Source organism: Podarcis vaucheri (assembly GCF_965113315.1).
Source record: "Podarcis vaucheri genome assembly, chromosome: 16".
Classification (NCBI taxonomy): Eukaryota; Metazoa; Chordata; class Lepidosauria; order Squamata; family Lacertidae; genus Podarcis; species Podarcis vaucheri.
Window position 1 is genome coordinate 15,622,225 of NC_138754.1, and position 12,496 is coordinate 15,634,720.

Genomic DNA, 12,496 nt, shown 5'->3' on the forward strand with positions numbered 1-12,496 from the left:
TTCACATTTTCTGGCTCTCCGGAATCTGCATGAACCACCTTCATACCTGGAGGAGTTCACTTCTTAGGCAAGACCTTAGATCAGGGACAGAGCATCTGCTTTGCATGCAGAGGGTCCCAAGTTCACCCCTTAGCTTCCTTTGGGGTTTTCTTTTAGAGACCTAGGTAGCAGATGGCAGGGAAGACCTTTCTTTGTTACTCTGCAGAGTTTCTGCCCATCAGAGTAGAGATGGGGTGGGCTGGATGAGGCGTCTGACATTTCTGCAGTCTCCAGCATTCAGAAACATCACTGCCTCTGGCTATGTAGGAGCAGAGCACAGCCATGGTGGCTGTTAGCCATTAATAAACTTGTCCTACTCCGTGAATTGGTCCAGTCCTCTTTTAAAGCCATCACTAACTCCTGCAGGAGTGAGTTCCACAGTTTAACCATGTGCTGCATGAAGAAATTCTTCCTTTTATCTGCCCTGAATCTTCTGAGGCAGGGACTTACTCAGCATCACTCTTAACCCACCTACCTCCAGTTGAGCCCAGTCATGACCTCCCAGTAGCCTCCTTAAAAATCAGCTTGGGGACAGGATGGTTATCACAAACAGCCATGCATTGTACTATGCCTTGAACCCGGGACCTTTTGCATGCAACGCAGGGTTATAAAGACTAGGACTAGCCGCATGAGAAACAGTTCTATGCAAATACGATTTTGGTTTAAAATGAGTGTAAGGTAGTCTCTGTGGGGAGTATATTGTATTTAATTATGGGGTATCAGAGTTTTTAGGGAGTTAACCAGGCTGGGATAGCTGGGATAGCAGGCTTGTTGGTTTTTGAATGTCTGATGTAGATTTTTTCAATTTCGTTGTTCTGCATGGGACAATGACAATAAGGATTATTGTATTGTATTGTATCATATTGTATCGTATCCCACCACTGAGCAGTAGCCTCTCCCTAGTTTTGTTTTAGAAGACGCAGGCCTTTTTTCATTGATTGCATGGAGTCGTCCCTCTTTTAAATCCCAGGGATTTGGCAGGAGATCCTGGGGCTTGAACCTGGGGCCTTCTGCATGCAGAGGGGATGCTCCACCACTTAGCTATGGCCCTTCTCTGAGTCAGGAGGGGGCAGGTGCCCTTTCTGCTGGCAGGTGGTCCAGTTAAGAATGCAGGAGACTGCAGGCCAAAGTGTCCTGTACTCCAGCACAGCAGGGATCAGCTGTGGTAAAGAGGATACCTGGCAAGACGAGCCCTGCTGTGTGATTGGGCACATTTGCATAGAATCACAGGAATCGTAGAATCGTAGAGTTGGAAGGGACTGCGAGGGTCATGCAGTCCAACCCTCTGCAATCCAAGAAACTTGCCCAATGTGGGGTTCGAACCCACAACCATGAGATTAAGAGTCCCATGCTCTGCCAACTGAGCTATTCCAGCATGCATTTGTGTGCTTTGCTGCAGAGGACATGTGTGGTGGGGGGGGGACTGAAGCCCTTCTTTGACCGCAGCACTCAGTCCCACTCTGAAATTGCCAGGGACTATGCATAACTGTGCTTTTGTTGGAACACTTGCCTTAGCAGCCCTGAGGACTAGCATCTTTATTTTCTTTTAATGGGCACTGTCATTCTCAGGCTGCCAAATCCTTTTACCGAATGTGCTCTGGGCTGTTTGTGGCTGTGGATGCCTGGCCTGTGGACTCAGGTGGGAGAGGACCCCAGAGCTGTATGACAGTCCTACATTGTCTTCCTTGGTACCCAAGGAAGAGTTTGGGCAGTGTCTGTGATGTAAGCTCAAGGTGCCATTTGTGATGCTTATTTGCCTGGAAGGGTGTGTGTGTGTGTGTGTGTGAGAGAGAGAGAGAGAGAGAGAGAGAGAGAGAGAGAGAAAGAGAGGAGAACAGCAGGTGTGTTGGGGATTCCCAGTTTACTGGCAGGGCCCGAATCCTCTGCAGTGCCTTGGTGAGCAGCCCTTCCGAGGAGAACAAGCAGACTATAAAGAGCCCGTCTGAGCCTCTTATTCAGCATCTACCTGTTTGCCTTTCATCCCTTGCAGCAGCAGCAGCAGCCCCTCCCCATCCATCCCCCTCCTCCATTGCAGCAAGAGGACATAAACATCCCTGGATCAGGCTGCTGGCTGGTTGCTATGCCGACCGTGCACTGGGATGTTGGCGTGCTGCGTCCCAAGGGAAGGGGAATAGGATTAATTGTCCCGAAGTCTTGAGTTGATGAGCTAATGACTGAAGCTGGCTGTGCGCTGGAGGGGCGGCTTCAGAGTCGGCGCTGTGGCCTGCCGCCGCCAACACAGGACGCTTTTGGCTCAGTCGCGGCCTCGTTCTGCGGGGGCGAAGGACGGGCCCCTCCCATGCTGGCAGTTGTGAACGCTCATGGCACAGAGGAGGGGGGACGTTCCTGCAAGCGAGCGATGGGTGCAGATGTTGAGCTGATCCAACTGCCTGTATGAGGCCTGCTCACTGCTTGGGTGGGCTCTGGAGCTCTGAAGGGGGGGCATGGATGTGACTCTTGAGTGTGCAAGGAGGCTTGTCGGTGCGAGAGCTGGTGCAAGGGATGGGTTTGCATTCTGTACTCATTACACCTTTTTAAGACTTAAAAAATAAATAAATCCATATTTGCTTTTTCTCCCCCTTCCCCACCATAATGGGAACTACAGGTGATGTCACTCTGAGCTGCTTAAGGAAGGTTGGAGTAAAGATTCTTGTTTTCAAAAAACAACCCTGCACAGCATACCTCGTAAGCTTCATGGCTGCACAGCGGTGCTAACTGAGGTCTCCCTGGCCTCATCTGCACTCTGCATTTGCAGCGGTATCATAGCACTTCATAAGCAGACATGACTTCCCTCAAAGGATCTTGGGAAGTGTAGTTTGTGAAGTTGCTGAGAGTTGTTAGTTCTGAGGCTCCCTATTCCCCTTCCCAGAGCTGCAATTCTCAGAGTAGTCAACCTCTGTTCTCAGGGAACTCTTGGAATTGTAGGTATCGGGGGGGGGGAATAGGGGGTCTCTTAACAGCTCTCATCATCCTGAACCAACTATACTTCCCAGCCTTCTTTTGGGGAAGCTCGAAGTGGGATGATACTGCCTCAGATGCTGAGTGCAGATATGGCCCAGGTCCATTACTCTTGAGTGCTACACCAACCCCGATAGCCGTCCCTACCTGGAGATGCTGCCAGGGATTGAACCTGGGGCCTTCTGCAAGCCAAGCAGCTGCTCTCCAGCTCTCCTTGGTCCTTAACCACCTCCTCCCTACACCTTTCTGAGTCTTTTTAAAAAGCAGCTGGGTTTCTGGGGAGGGAAGGGCCTCAAGCACACTGCCTTCCTCTCCCCTTAGCTCAGCTCAGACCCTCTGGTAGACCTAGGATTCCTACATTGCAAAGGGGTTGGACTAGGTGTTTCTTGGGGTTCCTTCCAACCCTACAATTCTATGATTTCTATGCCTGGAGACCCGTTTGCAGCCCAGGAGGGGAGAAGCCTTTTCTTCAGAGAGAGATGTGGCTCTGTTCTGTTCCCCGACTTGGAAAAAACCGGCTCCTGTTGGTTGACAGAGATTTGGGGGGCGGGGTAGCTGGGATGTTTTCAAAGGGCTATTTTTGAAAGGCAGCTTTTAAGAGGAAAGCCGGCTTTTCGAAAATGGATGAGGCTGGCTGGGAGCCTTTCAAGGGAAGGGAACCAGCTCAGGAGGAAAGCAGCCCCTGGGCTGCCCCTGAGCTGAGTCGGGCCTGGGATCCCAAGTGGGGGCGGAATGGGGAGTGAGACTGTGAGCAGGAGTAAAGGAGGCTGCTCCAGAAAGTGCAGGGAGGCAGGCCAGGGCATGAATAGCCTTTGCCCCTTTCCCCCAGGGCTGTCCTTCCTGGCTTTGGCAATCTCCCCCCCCCCCATCTCTTCCACTCTGCTCCACCCTCACCACTGCCAAGCATCCAGGGTGGCAGTGCAGACTGACTGTTGAGGGAGAGGGATGGAGTGACTGAAGTCTTGAACAGGAAGCTACCCACATGGCAGTGTTTTCTTGCTGGTCCCATTTGCTCTGAATTGCAGGAAATTTGCAGACAGTCTTCAAGGGAAGCACCACTTACAGCACATCACAGTAGTCTAATCTAGAGGTTCCCAGAGCAAGGATCACTGTGGTCCGGAGTGGCTGGCGTAACTATACCAGCCTGAAGCTGCAGGAAGCCGCTCCCCCCCCCCAGCCGCCCCCACCGCCTCGAACGTTCTCATACTGCAGAGACTTGATTCCTGAGGGGAGATGCAACCCCATCCAGAGCAGGCAAGCACCCACATTCCAGATCAGCCAAGTCACCCACCAGCCCCCCTGCCTTGTTAGGATCCAGCAGGGAGCTGTGCTGCAACACCCCCACCTCGAGTTCCCACACAGCAGCAGCAGTGGGACACAATGACAGAAGTGGGTGGCTTCATGGAACCTGACATGCTGTGATTGACATGGGGGTGTGTGGGAATGATAGGGTTGGCAAGGAAGCCTGAGCAACAGTGGGCGAAGTGCCGGGGGTGGCAGAGGAGCAGGGGGCCTCCCTTCACTTGCCTGAGGAGCACCCATGTTTGCTACACCCCATCCCATAACCCAAACAACTTAATTGTGGGCGACCAGAGGGAGGAGGAGAGAGAGCGTTGCACTTATTTGATGCAAAGAGCCCTTCCTGCATGTGTGCCAGTCTTTCTGCAAATCCAAAATGGTTCTGAATACAGTAGTCACTTAAAGAAAATAAAGCAAAGCAAAACTCACCAGCACTTATGATTGAAGTGGCAAGCTTCCAGGCATCATAGGATGCATCTTTATTCCACCTAAGGCTTCAAGTGGTGCGTACTGTGAAATTCAAGAGCTGCTGGATAGAGTCTCTTGGGCCCCTTTCACAAGGAATATTTACATGTTGGACAGGGAAGATGGATAAATAAGTCTTATATACCCGCTGGAATATGGTGGGATGAAGAATATGAATTCTTGTTTACGGAAAAGCATGAACTACTAGTGCAATTTCATATCTGAGTTCTTTTCTTTTAAAATAAATAACACTAAAAAGCAGATGTAGATCAGCCTTCCCCCAAAGTGGTGCCTGCCTGATGTTTTGGACTACAGCTCTGCCGAATTCTGATAATGTAGGGAGTTTGGGGGCTAGAACGATTCCGTAAGCTTGAGCCAAAAAGGGGGCTCTCAGCTCTACAACAATAAAGCCATTAGAAGAACTGCCAAGCATATGCAGAGTATAGCCCTCATCCTGAGAGCCTGTCTGCTGCTGCTGGATCAGTCCCACAGATCTAGTCTAGCATCTTGTTCTCTCCGTCGCTGGCCAGATGCCCCAATAGGAAGCCTACAAGCAGCACCCAAACACAAGAGCCCTTTCTCCTTCTGTGTTTTCCAAAAACTGGGATTCAGAAGCATTGCTCCAGCATAGTGGAGGCAGAGCATAAGCCATCATGGCTGGTATCCACTGATAGCCCTCTCCTTTATGAATTGGTCCAATCCTCTTTAAAAGCCATCTGCGTTGGTGGTCATTGCTTCTTCCTGTGAGAGTGAGTTCCATAGTTGAACTATGTGCTGCCTGAAGAAGTACTTTCTTTAATCTGCCTTGACTCATTCAGCTTCATGGGGTGTCCGTGTGTTCTAGCGTTACAAGAGAGGAAAACCTCTCTCTCTGCTTTCTAAATGCCGTGCATAATTTTGTAAACCTCTATCATGTTGCCTCTTGCTTGCCTTTTCTCTAAAGGGCCCCCTCCCTGCCATTTGTGTTCTATGCCTGTCCTCTGGCCCTGATTGTGCCGCAGCCAGTATGGTATTTCTCTGCACTTCTCTCAACTTCCTGAGCCCCCCCCCCGCCCCCTCCAGCTAGCAACATGTCCTGTCCCCCCCCCCCCCCCGAACCGAAGACTGAAGGACAGTGTAATGGGGTGGGGAGGCAGAATGCCAGAGGCTAGGCAATGTTGATCATGGAGGTGGCTGTGTCAGCTTGCGATGGCCTCAGGGGTGATGGGGGGACAGAAGGCAGAGGGTGCCCCAAGGACTGGCACATTGTCTCTGGCAGACCCAGATGGGAGTGTGCATTTGTGTGTGTGTGTGTGTGTGTGTGTGTGTTTGCCACTTTGAGCAAAATAGGGGGGAAAGATAGCATTTGTAAGGAGTGTGATCAAGATTGCCCCCCCTGCCCCACAAGAAACATAGACATTCTCTCTCCTCTCTCAAACAGAGCCTTCACTTGGCTTGCATTTTTCAAGGGGAAGTTGACCTGACATTGCCAACTCTCTGGACTAAAAATATGCAAGGATGCCCCCATTCCCTCTTCAAGGGAGCAGGGAGGCAAATTATCACTCTTCTGTCTTTCCTTGTGCTTTTTTTTTTTTTTTTAAAGATGGTTGTAGAAGCACCAAACAGCACTTCACATAGCAAGCTTCCTCTGGAGCCCCTTTTAGGATTTGGTTAATTACTAAAATAATACAGGACATGTAGCTGTGATTGACAAAACAGAGAGTTTAAGGTACAGTATAGTATTCGAAACATTGGCATATAAACATGTAAATATGTGTTAAATAGGTCATTTTTGCAAAATAACCCAATAGTGACTGGGAAATGGGGAAGAGAATAGTGTGCCTGCAGTCTGGGTGGGCTGCAGCTTGTGGTGGTAAGGAACAGAGTCCAGGGGGATTCTGTGAAGAAATCCTTTCCTTATAAGCTCCTAGAAGCTGCCTCTAGCCTGACAGCTTTTAGTGCCTTCAGAGGGTTAAGGAAGCTTGGAGGGTGGGGAGCCAGGCACGGCTTTGAGCTTATTGCAAGAAGTTTTGTGGTGGGGAATTTAAGGGGGCAGTAGTCTGTTCTGGAAAGCAGCCAGAACAGAAATACAGAGAGAGCCTTGTGACAAATTGAATATTGTTTGAACATTAGACAGGTGCCATCTCTGTTGGCTTTCTGGCACCTACTGAAGACTTTCCTCTTTCAACAAGCCTTTTAACTGGAGATCTTTCCCAATCTGCATCTGTGTGGGAATTGTTTTGAAGATGTTTTTTCATCGTTTTATCACTTGTTGGCTGCCCTGGGCTCCTCTGGGGGAGGTACGGGATGCACGTTTAATAAATAAGTAAAACACACACACACACACACACACACACACACACACAATACAAGATACAAGCATTTAAAATATAATTCAGTACAAAATAAACTTATATCACAATAGCAACCTAATACTGCAGGCCAGCCGCTGTAAATACCCTCAGAGGTTTATGGGGGTCTTACCTTACTCCTTTCCCTTTCTCTCACCACTGAAACCCCTCCAGTCCTGAGTACAACACTCAGATCCAATCCAGGTTATCTCACATCATTTCAAGGTAGACGTTTGCCTCACTCACCACCAGGACTGGAGAGGAACCATTACCTGGACTGAGTTAAATTACAAGCCTCTCTGCATCCTGATACTTTAAGGCAGGGGTCAGCAAATCTCCTGTGTCTTGCGAGTGGCAGGGGCTGGTGGTGGGGGTGGCGGGACAATGAGCGGCATGCGAAAGGGCTCTGGAAAGGGGCTGGCACCAGCAAAGCCCAGCCCCCTTCCTCCTCTAGGCAGGGCGGGGAGAAGCCAGGAGGAGGGAGGGAGGAGGCGCCACTGGGTTGGGGGGGGGAATGGCGCAGCCCGAATGATCAGAATCAGATCCACGTGGCAATTCCCGGACTGTCCGTGGGCCGGATCCAGAAGGCAATTGGGCCAGATTCAGCCCCAGGGCTTTAGTTTGCTGACCCATGCTTAAGGCATACCTGATACTTTTATACAATCCCTGCTGGCTCACTGACATCTTTGAGTACTCTCTATATTAGTGGTTCCCCATGACTCAGGCAGGTGGGTCCTATCCACCAGTATCGTGGGCCAATTCTGTGGAACTCCCTCCCAGCTGAGATAAGACAGTCCCCCCACCCTCTGAATCTCCAGATATATTTTTTAATTTTATTTTAAGCGAGCTCTTCTGAATTTACAGTTCATTTTAATGGGTTTTGTGATATATACTGCAATCCTCTTGTACACTGCTTAGAAACTGTGGTAATAAGTAGTATATAAATTATTAAGATAAGTAATGCATGGAAAGCAGGTACTCTACCCGCTGAGCTACGGTCCCTTCCTCAGGCTTACTCAGACTGTTTGTCCATCTGAGCCCAGTAATGCCTGTCCTAACAGGGTTTCAGTTAGAAAGAAGGGTCTTCCCTGCCACCTGCTCCCTGACTTTTTGAAGATGCCAGCATTTGAACCCAGGACCTTCTCTGCCTGCAAAGCAAGTGCTTGGCCACTGAGCTATGAGGACATGATAGAAGCCCTGCTCCCACATCCCAGATGAGAGAGAGCGGCGCTCTGCTCATGTTCAGAAGTACTCAAATGTTTTGCAGAGTTGTGGCACCGAAAGGAGGCTCCGTGGTTGAACCTGAGGCAGGTGATAATGAAAACAAGATCTGTCTAGTACATGCACAATAACTTTTCGCTCACAAACATCACCTTCGATTACACCTTGCAGACCTGGAACAAGCGGTTAAAGTGACAGGATGTGAAAGGGACCGCCTGCTTTCCTGCCTAGGGGAATGCCTGTCGAAAACAGAATTTTGATAATTGTAAATAAGCAGTTGCGTCTGGAGGTCACTGGCTCTATGTTCCCCCCTCCCATACTGAATTGAATTTATTTTATTACGGTCACAGACCAGCATAAGCAAAACATCTAAATAAATAGCATAACAGTATCTCTAAGCGGATGGTTATTAAAATACATGGGAGCAAGAACCAAACGTAGATTAAAACGTATACGCAGAATACTTGATTAAACATAGGTAATGGATGAGTAAAAACTGATAAGAGAAATTAAAAGAGAGCAGTTAAAACCAGCTAGATCTAACAATATGGGCCTTCAATTTAGGACTGATTTGTAGCATAGATCATCCTTCGACGAATATCTATCATGGCAGCACAAAATCTGGCGACTAAATATGTGACTTCTGGGCTTTCGTCCTGTAGTAATAGGGAGATGTAGTGTTGTTCTGAATGCCCAGGGAACTTATATAGGATAGGCTGGATAAACCTGGCTCGAATGTCTGTGTAATATTGGCAGTGAAGAAGGGTATGCTCCGTTGTTTCCTGCTGCCCAGAGCCACATGGACATTTCCTGTCGTCATATGGTATCTTCTTATAATGGCCTTCCTGGACTGCTGAAGGGATGGTCTGACAACGGGCCAAAGTGAAAGGCCTTCGTTGTTTTGGTATTTCAAGATTATTTAGGTATGGCATCCTCCCATACCATTTCCTCCCTCCCCTCTGTGTATCTGAAGAAGTGTGCATGCACACGAAAGCTTATACCAAGAACTAACTCAGTTGGTCTTTAAGGTGCTACAGGAAGGAATTTTTTTATTTTGACTATGGCAGACCAACACGGCTGATAGAAAAAAATTATGTATATTTCTTTCCTTAAATAAGGGTCCTTTAGCAGTTCAAGTCCAGGTGACCCTCTTAGCTCCCACTCCCAAGAAACAACACACACACACACACACACACACACACACACACACACACCAGCACTGGATGAGTCAGCCCCATGAGACTCATGGCTTCTCTCTGGAAGACTCTGGATGTGTCATCCCCCAAACCTAGACCCACTCAAACTGCATGTGGAGAATTATGAATGGGATGTTGCCTCTGTGTGTTTATTTTAGCTTTCATTCTTTATGACCCGCTTTTAAGAATAATTACTCCCTGAAGCAGCTTACAAAGGGGGGGGGGCAGGAATCGCCAGTATCACAATGATACAATTTCAGATTAAAAATAAATCAAATCAAAGACCAAAACACAGCGGGTTGTTGGAAACCAAAGGAGGCGGCCATAAAAGACAGTTAAAAAAACAAAAACAAAACACTATCAGAAAATGCCTGAAGGAAGAAGTGGGAAGAGAGGGAGCTTGGCAGACTTCCCCTGGGAAGAGGCTTAGACACCTTTGCCCAGTGGCCCTTAAGATTACCTGATTGCGGGGGGGGGGGGGGGGCAGAATGCCAAAAATTAGCAGCTGCCTCCTTAATGCACCTGAGGGGAAGCTGCTAGAAGTGTCCACATCCTTCAAGAAAGGGGGTGGGGAAGTCTAGTAGGGAAATATCAACTCTGCACTGTTTGCTGGATCAGTCCTGAAGACATTCCTCTGAGTCTTCTCTCCCTGGCTGCTTTTTGTTTCCATATTTTGCCTCAGGCTTGAGGGTGTGGCCTTTGGGGTGTTTGCTTCCTTCTCCTTCCTGGTTAATTCGTTTCTTCCCAGGTACTGGGAAGTTTTTGAGTGTCTTCTGTGCTTTCCCGCTCTTTCTTCTTTGTGGTTTCTCCTTCAGTTTTTCCTCCTCAGTGCCTTCTCTCTTTCCTCCGTGTGTATGTATGTATTGGGCACTGGAGGGGAAGATTAACGCGCCCCCCCATGGTTCTTTGGCCAGCGTTATTTCCCCCTCTGCTTTTCCTCAGTGAGAGTGAGACAGCGTTGGCACGTCCTGCCAACAGACTGGCTGGTCAGGAGCGCCATTTTGTAGCAGTCCTGCCCTCCCACTCTGCACACATCTTGGACCTTAGGCCTGATGGTTCAGCCCTCTTTGTTGCCCCGGGTCCATCTCCGTAAACCAGTTAATCCTTCCTCAAGTGGTTTGGTTGCTTGCCTTTCTGCTGGCCTAGTTAAATGGGCTGCTAGTCAAGATGGCCTGCTTCTCTCCCCATTTTGTTGGTGGTGCTGTGGTGCGAGTGAGGGGGAAAGCATGCCTGGTGGGCCTTTGGCGAGGACACCATTTCCTCTCCTGTGCTTGTTGACCTTGCAGGAAAACAGCTGCTTTTTGAGAATTTGGCGGCCATACATTCCCCCTTGTCAGTCTGCTCCCAGTTTGGTTGCTCCCTTTCTCTCCTCATAGCAGATCTGCCTTTTTTCCACCACTTGGACTTTCTCCTGTTCCTAACCCCTCAGCAGAGGCCGTTATGAGGCTGTGTGTGGTCTGTTTCCCATAGTGTGGCCACTAAATGCCCATTCTCAGCCCACTTGCCAGGAGTGCCACTTGTGTTTCATCCTTTGAATTCCTGCACAGCTGTGGAATTGGGTGAGAGATCCCCAGATAGACCTTGTGGAGGTAAATTCCTAGCCTGCCAGGCATTTTCAGTAGTCTAAGCATGTGCCAGAGAAAAGAAAAGTTTGCTTGCTTTCACCTGGTCACAAACAACAACAACAAACAAAAAAAGCAGCACAAGGAAGAAGGAAAACAACCCAGCAGGTAAATCCAGCCTGGCCTTTGCTGAAGAGGACCAGAAGGGCAAGTATGAAACTCTCCTTGCGAAGATGATGCCTGTTTCATCCCCAAGAGGAACGTGGTTTCTTGTGAGCGGGGCTGCTTCTGTCAAAGTACTCAGAAGCCTGGAGAAATTGTTCAGTCATCTGCTAGCGCCTTGAGTGAACAGGCTGTATACTGTGAGGCTGCTGATAAAAACCGGGAGAATTACTTTAGGAGTAGATGGGTGCTTGTAATTCTCGACCAGGGGCTTTTGGGGGGAATGACGCTAACAGGTGACTTTAACTGCAGTGCTACAGAGATGATACAAAGCCACCTGAACTGATCAAAACCCAGAACAGGGACAACTTTGGACTTAGAAAATGCAACCTCTACTGCGCAAAACCCCAGAAGCTGTTGCAGCAGCCATTTTGGAAAGGGGAAGTTCAGCCCTCCTGTGTCTGCAAGAGCAGCACGGAAGGAGAGGTCAGGACAGCTATTTCTGAAGCAGCTACTCTGTCAGACTGCCTGCAGAAGACCTGGGAACATTTATGGCATCTGAAGAATTTGACCACCTGGGGGGACCCAATGCAAGGGCTATTTAAAAGAAGAAAAAGAAAGAAAAACCCAGGGCATTTTGCTGTTGCATGTCAGGCCTGAAGGTGCAAAAAGTGACCACAGCATTAGATAGCCAATTCAGCCAGTTTTTTTCCTTAGACTTCATGTTTTGTAAAAGACTCTGACCTTCCCCAGAGAGCAGCTATATGTGAGGCAACTGTCAATTTCAAAATGGATTCAGGAGCGGCTGTCACAGTTGTTTTGGAGGGGATCTGCAGAGGATTCTACACACTTCTACCCCATGGTCTGCATAAGGCAGAAACTGCTCTATGCACCCAAAGGTGGGGTGTGAGCACCCAACACTTTCATGGATGTTTTGTCATACCATCAAGCTCTCTGGCTAATCTCAGTTGTAGAGCAGATGGCCTGATGGGGTTATTGAAAATGGTGAGAGAAACACGGAAGAAATATTGTGGGGACATTTCACACCAGGGGGTGTCTTCTGTGGGCATTGTTTTAAGGTCAAACAATCCAACGGGTAATCAGGGCCATCCCAAGATATTTTGCTGCCTGAGGTAAGAACAATAAATGGTCTCTTCCCCCTGCCATCAGGCAAGGACATTTTGGTACCTGAGGCAGAAAATCCCACAATCTTCCCCTCCAGCAATAAATATACATTAAATTAGCAATTTGCTGCCGTTTCATG

General features: G+C 48.8%; 1 protein-coding gene across 31 annotated transcripts in view; it reads left to right on the forward strand.

Moving 5' to 3' along the window:
* NRXN2 (neurexin 2) overlaps positions 1-12,496 on the forward strand; it is a 338,128-nt gene that overhangs the window by 124,735 nt on the left and 200,897 nt on the right. Inside the window, exon 1 of one of the 31 annotated variants that reach the window (XM_082204240.1) lies at positions 9,534-11,097. The exons of 29 other annotated variants lie outside the window; for them this stretch is intronic. The gene's annotated coding sequence lies outside the window, so the exon portion shown is untranslated. Of the gene's footprint in view, positions 1-9,533; positions 11,098-11,172; positions 12,238-12,496 lie in introns of those variants that run through there. One more of the 31 variants, XM_082204239.1, reaches the window with a different exon arrangement.